Raw genomic sequence first — 11,713 nt, 5'->3', positions numbered from 1 at the left:
ATCCTTATGATATACTCTAGGTTTTCGTTTTTTGAAGTCTTCATTTCTATTCATTAATAGAATTTTTGTTTTCTTCATATTGACCTTGCATATTTCATATTAAGTTTATGCCTAGGTTTTCCAGGTATACAAACATAATAAGTTAACTCTTTCTTTTACATTAGTATACCTTTAATTTCTTTCTATTGTCTTATTATGTTGAATAGTCCTGCCAGACAAATCTAGCATAACCATAGTGCATACCACCTTTGCCTTGTTATTGCTTCCAGGGAGAATATTTCTATCATTTCTCAATTTGAACAGCAAGGCTCTACTCATATGCGGATGTTTTCAACCAAATGGCAGATATACAATACAGTATTGGCAGGATGTGAAACCCACATATATTGAAGGCTAACTTTCTGTTTATACCGATTCCTCGGGGCCTTCAATATGATTCATTTTCTGGTGAGTATTCTTTGCCTGCCATTTGTTTTTACTTTTCCAAACCTCCTCCTTTTTTTTTTTTTTTTTTTGGCAATATCTTGGTTTACATCTTATTTTGGCTCCTTTTTATGTCATTCATCTTTAAATAAAATCAGGTTTTCTTCAACTAAATCTTTACCAGAAGTGTGTGTGAAAGAAGAGTCTAAGGTTGTGGTCTAGACTAGCAGGAATTTTAATCATGACCTACTATTCTTTTATACTTCACTTTCTCCCCAGTGGATGGAGACAGCCAACTCTATAGTTGTTCATCATAAAGTCTCGATTTCTGCGCCTTGTCTCACCAATTGACCACCTCCTGCAAATGTGGCTTTCTAAAAGAAAGCCAGTCTGTGCTCTGAAAATATCTTACTAGCCTTTGCACAGCTTTTGTTATTGTAAACAAGAGATTTTGACTTATACTTTCATGCATTTATAGGAACATACACCCAAGGTGTCCTTTTTCTGATTCATTTTGTACCCCAGTTAGAATACCAATGCTTCGAAGCCATTCCAGGTGTTTTGAGTGTAGAGTTTTACATGATTTCTATTTTAATCAAGCCACAACTATAATGCCAAGACAGTTCAATTTCCAGACTCGCCTATATATCATGACCATGAACAACCTTCTATCACCTCTCTTTCCTGATTTTTGACTGATAAAGTCTCCGCATTCAGACGCAAATCTTGGCCCATTTCCAAATCCAGGGGGTTGCCCTGTCTCTCAACAGAAACCTTTACTTAAAAATAAAATTCAGGAGAGCAGAAGCAAAGAATGAAAAATCTTAGAGATACGTGGTAGAAGAGAAACTCTAAGTCTAGGAGTAAAGAACTTGGGAATTCCATAAATGAAATTATTTAAAAATGTAAAAAGAGGGAAAATTTAAGATGGTAATAGGGCATAGAAGAGAAGAAACGTGGGTAGGTTTCTAATTTTTGAAGTCTCAAAGTTAATTTCTCATTAACCCTCAGTAGCTTCTTATAATCTGGTATGAAAAGATAGTTCCTGCTGAAAAAGGTTCAGAATAAATAACGATAATAATTTTGGCATATTTATCCAGAAAATTTCCATCATCCTCATAATTTTTATGATTTGAAAGAAACAATAATGGCTCTGTCTTTCTAAAATTAATCATATACCTACTTAGATGCCAATGCCAAAGTGAGAATTAACAATGTATGTAGGTCCCCGAGTTTAAGCTAATGGAATAATAAATAAGAAGTCAAGTCAATAATTTAATGGCAAATGCAGTGCTTATACGTGGATTAAAGTAGGAGCAAAAATTTCTTTTTGGTCCACTGTTTTATTGAAAGTGGTTGACAGAGAACATTTATTTTGTGTATTTCAAAATCCATTATTAGCAGCACTGGGAGTCCCTTCGGCCCAATTAAAACCTGTGTTTATATTTTCCATTAGCTGAAGTTGTTCCCTGGTTTGGCATTAATTATCACAGCCACGTAGCCAGTATCCAAATTTATTGTTCATCTGCTCTTCAGCTGCTGTAAATCTCATAATTGCATATATCTATATATTGTTATTCATATATATATATATTTTTTTTTTTTTTTTGAAAATCAGGATTTTAGTGTCTGTATGTCCAGAGATAATGGTTCCAAACTCTATAGTCTACAGGTCAAGAAGCCTGGGGATTGGATTATATATTTTAACACAAGTCATCATAGTAATTAATAGGTTTCATGGAAATTATGCAGTAAATACATTTACCTCCTAAGGTCAAATCCTCCCTCCTGTCTATTTATATGTTAATTTTGTTCATGTAAGTTTTATTCTAATATAATCAGCCAAACCAGACTAAATTTTATTACTTTCATAGGAATCTGTTATAGTAATCATGATTATGATACAAAGAATTAATCTTTACTTTGTTACGAGACAACAATGTTCTTTGTTTAGTGTATAACAACAAACACATTTCTTTCACTCCATTTAGAAGGAATTCAGTTTACACACAAGCCATCTATACCAAATCTCAGTGTTTTCTATCTGTGACTTATTTTAAGCTTCTAAATTTTTCCGATTACGAATACATTCCTTAAAAACTGGAAAAGAGCACGTTGTATGAAATGTATTCTATAAAATGGCTCTGTTAGTGACTCGCTAACTGAAATTTAGTTCCCAAGAATGTTACTCACATTTCTAACTCCTCACAGTAGTACAGCAATCATTCAACACACGTTTTCTGAGCACCTACTGAGTACCAAGCACTCTTCTTGGCATTAGGGATACATCAATGAACAAAACAGACAAAATACCTGCTCTCTAAAAGCCGCATCTTAAGAGAATGATTACGGGTCAGTCTGACTTAGGGTAGAAGTGCATCCCAACTAATTAAGAGCAGTGTGGCCTTAAGCTGATCACCTAATAGTTCTGACCCTCCTTCTCTTCCTCTGTAAATCAATCCTAACACTTACCTGATGTGGTAACATTGCAAAAATACATGAAGATTAAATATGATATTCTAACCAGAGCTCTTAGCACCATAATTGGAGCATAATAAAGGCTTGATAAATTTATAATAACTATATTTAATTGTTTTATCCTGACAGTTATCAAAGATTTATGGATCAGAAGCAGAATGATTATTTACTTATTGCTGATCTTAGCATCGGGTTTCCATGCCCATTCCTCCACTGGGGCAACGCGATGAGGGTGGTTGTTCCTATGCCTGCAAAATAGGATTTGAGAGAAGCCCTGAAATTATGAATCTCAGAGCTTATATAGGAGCTAAACAGCTCCTTCTCCTCCCTCCGAAGAGAGAGAGAAAAACTTTTGTTTTTTCTCTGATGTAAACAAATCCTCTCTAAGAAAAGAAGGGGAAGGTTTTTAGGTGTTTACAACCCTTTGGAAGGTGAACAAATGGCTCGAAGGGAGATAAACCTATACATCTCCCCAGGATATTTCACCGTCTTTAGCTCTCAGGACTTTGAGGGACTTTCAGGACCATTCACTTATCCTTTCAGCCAGGTTACCAGTAATTTTTGCTCAGAAAGCCCCTATCTTGCACAAACATGAAAATGTTCATGTTGGTTTTTTGACACTGCTCAATAATCATGAATGGTGATTACTGTTATCATTCTTTCTGGCAGCCACAGCATAAGAATATCATATATGTTTCAGGCTCTGCGCTCTCAAGGAAGGGAGGAGAGAGAGCTTTCGGGAAATGATCCATGCTTTGCAAAATGATGGCATTTATCCTCATGATTTTTTCCTCCCCGCCCCTCACATCAATAGTCACAAGACACAAAATCATGCTACATGTTTTAAGAAATTCTTCAGAATGTTATTTAACTCATTATTTTCAAAAACTCCAAGTATAGGAAGCAAAACTTAAAGGAATGCATCTATAGCAATGGGGGGGAGGGGTCCTCATATTCTTAGGCAGTTGGATAAAAGAGACAAATCTGACAGTCGGGCTTTCTTAATACCACTCAAAAATTGCTTGAATAGGTGAACACCAATTCCAAAAAATTTAATATATATTAATATGTATCAACAAAGTTTTAAATATAAAGATATATCTATATATGTATCTCCTATGTCTGAGACTTTATACTTAGTACTGGGGATACAAAGATGTCTTATGAAACATAGCTTTCCCCTTGAATGTCTGATGTATCAGTAAGATCTGTCCTGAACTTTTAATGAGACCTTCTACAAATACTGCATAGATTCTCAGGACAATTCTATTTTAAAGCCCATTTACAGCATTTGTGTTTAGAAACTCAATCTTTGTGGCTTACTGGGGGATAGAATAAAAATCTAGTTTCTGTCAAATCCCTTAGACATCCGTTCTCAAATATCCTAATCAATTTCAGTGACTCTGTGAGTTTATTACTTTCTCAATTTCTTCTCTCTCTGAAGAATCAATGGCTTCTGCCTCCCCCTCCGCATTTTATTTTTTGCTGGTGTTACAGAATCCACCATAGAAACAAACTGTTTTAAAGAAGAGATGGCAAAACTTTTTTTTTCTTTGTTTGTTTAAGTCCCCTGTCCCAGGAGTAGGCAGAACATTGATCTATTTACTTCCTTTAGTCAGTTATGAATTCAACAGGTATTTCCCGAGCATTTAGTATGTGTCATGCACTGTACCAGTTTCTGTGTTTTCATAGTACAATAGGACAGAGCCTCAGTCCTTAACGAGCTAGGTGTCTATTTGAGAAGACAGAAAAATAAACCAGCCAACCAAATATGGCCTAATACATCAATGACAGGAACGTTTTCAAAGTACAGGGAGAGAACAATAGAGGTGTGATGAATCCAACTGCTGCCTGGAAAGAGAGAAATGAGATTAAAGAAAGGTCACGGGTCCATAACTCAGAACGATGTCACTTTTTTCCACCCATTGATGTAGCTAAAATGGAAAGATAATGGCTGCACATTAGTATCTAGATAATCTCCATTATCGCAATGGTACATAGCATTATAACCTTCACTTGTCTACTGGTCCTAGGAAAGTCATTCTTTAAATCTGTGGATTAAGATTAGCATGCCTAACTCATCAGAAAACCTGACAACACCTACTTTAGGTTACCATCCTGTGACTTTCAGTAGAAATGATACTGCCTAAGATATTTTAAAGCCTATTTATTCTAGAATCTCATTTTAAAGTAATTTAATATTGCAGCATGAAAATCTGATGCTCTAAGAATTATCCCTATGATGATCATAAGTGGTCTTAAATTTTTTTCTACCATCTCTTAAAGAGACATATTACCCTGACATTTCAAAATAACATTTCAAAAAATGCAAGGAAAACAATGGATCAGAAAATGCAGTTATTTAAACGGAAATAGTACAACCTAATTAAAAGTCCCTGTTATTAATAATTTAAACCCATCTAGAAAGTTGCTAATGGGGCTATGCAAGGCATAATCGTGAATTGGAACTGAAAACCCTGGTGGTTGACTTTAGTAGGTAATTTTAAGTCCCTTGGGTAATGAGATGCTATAATTTGAGAGGTAACTCTAATCAGATGTGGGCTAAATATTGGGATATGTGGCCCTTGTTCTGCTCCAACACCAGTTAGCCATGTGACCTTGGGAAAGGCACTTGAGCACTGAAAAGTGAGGAGTTCTGATTTCACTGAGGGTTCCACTAGCTCTGGGAGTCTTAATCTGCTGACAAGAGGATAAAGAAATCCCTGAACTCCCTAAGATTGTATGCACATTGGTATTAATAGGCATATGTGCATTGTTTTCGGCAAGAGTCCTCAAATTACATTACATCATTTCTGTCCCCCAAAAGGTTAATAACTGCCAAACCAGATGATCTCTAACATTGCCTATGGTCTCAAACGTTCTAAGGTTCTGTGACTTTTACAGCTTAATATTTTCTCAGGGAGTAGGAAGTATCTGGAATGAATTTGGGTCCTATGAAACAACTGACCCATTTGAAGCTCTGAGTTTTTTTTTTTTCCCAGGGGGAGCAGTATTTTTTTCTGCTCTAGGAGTCTGGAAAAGTGAACCCAATAGCCACAAGCCCTTTTCGCATTTCCATTTTGCTTCTTTCACTACAGTTATGTGTATATTCAAATGTTACAGGCCAGTGTTAGTACTTATCTATAAGAGAATTACAAAACTGTTCTTAGGACAATTCTACTTTTTCATTGCAATTCATTTAGATAGAAAGATCGAAATTCCTGCATGTACATAGCCTGTGCAAGTTCACTTGCCTCAAGTTTTTGAAAGGGTGCCTCACTTAAGAATGATAAATACCAACAGAGAGCCTGGAAACCACAATGTGAGCCAGAGGAAAAAATAATTCCGTAACAGGGCTTCCTGTTCTTCACACTCCCCATGCATGGCCAACTCCCAGACTCGCAAAGACTGTGGTCCCCGTGAGGAGTCTGGTCTATCTCAGTGCAAGTCCCAAACACAGAGTGAGGCCACAATTTTTGAAATTAGATACATCCTCGTTCTTCCATTCCGTTCCATGGATTTCAAAGAGACCTCTGGGCAGGTATCCATGGTTTGCAGATATTGGAGGCAGGAGGAAGAGGCAGAGGAAGAAATCTGAACCACTGAGTCCTGCCATATATGTGAGGGTATGTGTGAGACAGAGGAGAGAGGAGAGAAGAGAATGTGTTCTTATATGAATTCTGCAGGAAAGAAAAAATTATCTTGATTGCACTTGGTTAATTTCTTTTTAATTCCTTTTAGTCTGCTCTTCTAATTTCACAACCTGCTCTCTGGGTACAAATCTCTCACACCAGGTGCTCGAGTTTGAACCCATCTAAACAGCTGTCCCTGTGTCCTTGCCCCGGACACAATGTGTGCACAGGCTTAGCTTCTTCCTCTGTGCTCCCACCCTCACTGGCTTCTGCTCTTCTGACCTGTATTTTCCCACCCAAATGGGTTCTCCTAGCTGACATCATTTTGCCTGCTGTCCTCTCAAATGGTAGGCTGTGAGTTGTAATGGAAAGAGTAGGAATTTAAAAGTACTTTTAAAAAGCTCTGATTTGGAAAACTAACTTTGCCATTTTTTAAGCTTTGTGATCTTGAAAATGTTACACAACTACTCTGAGTTTGTGGGAAATAAGCTCAGAGGTAGAGCATATGCACAAATTTTGGAGTTCAATTTGCAGTATGTCTGCTTTCCAGTAGAGTAGGAACTGAGGCCATCTTCATACTCCTGTGTCTAACACAAAACCTGGGACCATAAAGGCTGTGAGTGAACATCTGCTTACTGAGCAAGTAAGCCTTGTCCTTATTGAAACTACAAGTAACCATATCTTGTAAGGCTGTGGTGAGGAATAAAATTGTTTCTTCATTCTTCCAGAAAATATTAACTGCTGCATATAAATGACCCATCAGCAGGCCTGGGACACAGTGCACATACGATATATGTTAACTCAGTTTTCCTTTCTTTCTCCTTTCTATGGCTCACTGTAGGAGTGGGCTGGGAGCATTCCTCTTCCTTCCTAGTGCCAACTCTGGCCTATTGTCCTGTCATCTTCGGCTTTGCCACAAGTGAAGTAATTATGTGTCATCTCTCTGTAGTCAACCACAAGACTGGGCGTAAGTTACCTGATACATCAGTTGTCATCAATCAAGGACCTGCTTTCATCCTCTTCTGTGCAGGTCACTTCTCTAGGTGACCTTGGACTGACCCAGGTTTCCCCCGTTTCTCACCCATAGCTCTCAAGAATAAGTGTAGGATGTACTGGGAATGCGGCATCCTGTGATGTGAGAGTTGCCGATTGGAATAGCCTGGTCTCTGTTCCAGTGACGCCCTAGGGACAGGATGTCCTCCAATGCTTTCTCTGAGGGTGTCCTGTTGCCCTGTGGTATGAAAGTCAGAGCAGGCTGCATTTTCGGGTCCGTCAGATGCAGTGCAAGCGCAACACACACAGATGAGACTCCAAACAGCCCGGGCAGCTTTCCTGAGCCTTGGGGCACTGGCTTCTGTTGTCCCTTGCTGCCTCTCTGTATGCGTAATAATAAACCCACTTCATGTGACTTGTGGTGTGTGGGGTCTATCTCATGGCACTCAGACAAGTTGGTAACCAGTGACACAGTGAACCTGGTTCACATCCTATCACAGCAGTGCAACAGTGAGGTTGGAGTCAGGAGCCTTCAACTTGGAGTTAAAATACATTTCTGAGTAGGTTTCTGTGTTTATATGGAAGTAACTTCTTTGGGACTTTTACATTCCATGAAACAAGGATGTTGAATGAGTTGATCTCTGAGGTGCTTCCCATTTTAAGTTCTAGAACACATCTAGCTCTTAATCTCATAGACTACCATGCAGTATTTTGCCTTTATATCAAGTCTTAATTCTTTATCTCAACTGAAAACCTTTTACAGGCAGAAATGATGACATATGTCTCTATCCCTCACATACCTAGAATACTTCTAATGAAATAAGAGCTCAAAATGCTTATTCTCTAGTTAGCACGATGAATAAGAATTTTTCAGATTTGTATAACAGACTGCATGGCTTAAAAATCAAAGATATTCCATTTGGTCAAGATTCAAACATTCAGTTTGTGGCATTTCAAAATTATAACGTATTCCAGTTCTGTCATACTACTTACGGGTAATTATATGTGTCACTTTATACCTAAAATCATATATTAAGAATAACATTTATTTCACAGCAGGGATTTGCACTGGCACAAACTTGATCATCCCAGAATTCGTTTTATGAAAGATATACCTTTCTTCTAAAAATCTATCCGTTTCTAAACAAAGTTTCCACATAGCGAAACCGAAAATTAAACATACTTGGCTCTGGGGAAAAGTATTGTGTAAAACCTGTAGGAGATAAAGTAAAAGAAAATAAAAGAAATATAAAGCCTAAATCAAAGAAATCTACCAGGAGGTACAATGTCCCCTGCAACAAAGTGCGATTTCAACTGGCCATCCTTGGGGACAGTCTTTGACATCTTTCAGCCTCCCTGTCACACATGAGAATACTTTTAGAGAGCCTGCAGGATAAAAATAAGGATGTCTGTGAGGGAGTCGGGCTTTGCAGAGCCCCGTGTAGTGCCAATCAACCGAGTGACTCTGCTTCCTGCCCAGGCACAATGAACTGCTCTGATTTTACCGCCCTCTCTTGGGTTCAAGCCTACACAAGGAAAGCAAAGCATCTTGAAACGAGACTTTGTGTGGTTCACCCTAGTGCTAAGCTCCAAGAGATCCGGAGCATCAATCTCAAAGTGGTGAAGGAAAGTAAGACAAGGAAAGCTGCCATAAAAAAGCCTCAGTGTTTAGAACACTCTTTCCAAGTTGTTTTCCATTAAAGGTAACCTTTGATACCATTCATCTTCAACTTCCTCTGTCTCCTTGGGGCTTCTATTTCCACATCTGCTATCTCAGTCCTATTGTGGCTGTGACAGTGATTTATCAGACTGGGAGATCGTGTTTATCCTTTTTTGTCACAGCTTTATTTTTTAAACATTAAATCTCTGAAATATCCAATTTAACTTGCCTTTCTCGGTAAGGTGTATGGTACTCTGAAACTATGCAATTAAATATTAAATGAATTATTATGTAACATCAGTATTTATGCAAAATGTATTATTTCACACAGAAATGTTGAGGCAGCATCATTAACCTCTAAGTGAATATTTGTTCTCAGTAAATCTTTCCATTTTAGGCTTGTTTTCCCACAGCTGATTGTATAAACAGCTATTCCGATTTGGTTCTATTATTTATTATATAATAGATTTTACTTGCTGACATTTATATAATTATTTTATGCTTATTTAACTCACCACTGATATTTTTCTACTATTAATAACATACTTATTGTGCAAATGCCGTTTTGATATGCTCATTTCTCATATATTTTCAGCCTTATTATTGTGTGAAAAGGTTCTCTCTTATCAACTCTGTCTCACTATTTCAATTCAATCATCATGAGTTATTGTTGGCTTTTAAGAAATTCTATTTGTCCACCCTAAATTGTCAACCAACAGTAATTAAAATAAGGAAAAGATTTTTTCTTTTTTAAATTTCAAAATATTAAGTGGGGACAAATGTTTTTGTTACATGGATGTAAGTTGGGGCTTTTAGTGTGCCCATCACCAGAATAGTGTTCACTATACCTAATAAGTAAGTTTTTGCCCCTTGGACCCCATCCCATCCTCACCCCTTCTTGGATTCCAATGGCCTTTACATGTCTTTGTGTCCAGATGTGCCCATTGTTTAGCTCCCAATTATTAGAGAGTACATGAGGTGTTTGTTTTGCATTCCTGAGATACTTCACTTAGGATAATGGTCTCCAGTTCCAACCAAGTTGGTGCAAAAGATATTGTTTATTCCTTTTTTAAACATTTTGTAACAGTTTATTATTTTTAAAAGTATATAACTTTTAAATTTCAGAATATTACTGGGATACAAATGTTTTGGTTACATGTATTGCTTTTGTACAGTTTGAGTCAATGTTATAAGTGTGCCTACCATCCAGATAATGTGCACTGTACCCTTAGGTGTGAATTCACCCAACCCCTCTTCCCCCCACCCACCTGCTGGACTTCTGTTGAGTTTTACTTCCATATGTGCATATGTTGATTGATTAGTTCCAGTTTAATAGTGAGTATATGTGGTGTTTGTTTTTCCATTCTTGTGATACTTCACTTAGAAGAATGGTCTCCATTTCTGTCCAGGTTGTTACAAAAGGTATTGGTTCCCCATTTTTTATGGCTGAGTAGTACTCCATGGCATACATATACCACATTTTATTAATCTGCTCGTGTATTGATGGGCACTTGGGTTGATTCCACATCTTTGGGATTGTGAATTGTGCTGTAATAAACATTCTAGTGCAAGTGTCTTTTTTGTACAATGACTTTTTTTCCATTGGGTAAATGCCCAATAGAAGGAAATCAAGGGTATCCAAATGGAGAAAGAAGAGCTCAAACTATTGGTCTTTGCTGATGGTATGATCTTTTATCTAGAAAACCCCAAAGATTCTGCCAAGAGACTCCTGGAACTGATAAATTCAGCAAAGTCTCAGGTTGCAAAATCAATGTACACAAATCAGTGGCATTCTTATATGCCAACAACAGTCAAGCTGAAGATTAAATCAAAGACTCAATACCTTTAAAAACAACAATGAAGAAAATAAAATACCTAGGAATGTATCTAACTAAGGAGGTGAAAGATCTCTTCAGGGAGAACTACAAAACACTGAGAAAGGAAATCACAGAGGTAGTGAACAAATGGAAAAACATGTCATGCTCATGGATCGGCAGAATCAACATTGTTAAAATGTCTATAGTATCCATAGTTATTTACAGATTCAACACAATCCCCATTAAAATACCAATGTCATTTTTTTCAGATGCAGAAAAAATAATTCTATGCTTCATCTGGAACCAGAGAAGACCTCACATGGCCAAAGAAACCTTAAGCAAAAAGACCAAATCAGGAGGCTTCAATTTACCAGACTTTAGGCTATAGTGCAAGGCTACAGTAACCAAAACAGCATGGCACTGGCACAAGAACAGAGACATAGACCAATGGATCAGAACAGAGAACCCAGATATAAAACCATCCGCATATTACCATCTGATCTTTTACAAAGCAGACAAAAACATACACCAGGGAAAAGAATCCCTATTTAATAAATGGTGCTGGGACAATTGGATAGCAACATGTAGAAGACTGAAATAGGATCCGCACCTCTCACCAACCACAAAAATTAATTCATGATGTATAACAGACTTAAACCTAAGACATGAAAGCATACAAATTCCGGAAGAAAATGTTGGAAAAACTCTTT

Source organism: Propithecus coquereli, unplaced genomic scaffold (genome assembly GCF_000956105.1).
Source record: "Propithecus coquereli isolate 6110/MARCELLA unplaced genomic scaffold, Pcoq_1.0 Scaffold159, whole genome shotgun sequence".
Classification (NCBI taxonomy): domain Eukaryota; kingdom Metazoa; phylum Chordata; class Mammalia; order Primates; family Indriidae; genus Propithecus; species Propithecus coquereli.
This window is presented reverse-complemented; position numbering follows the sequence as displayed.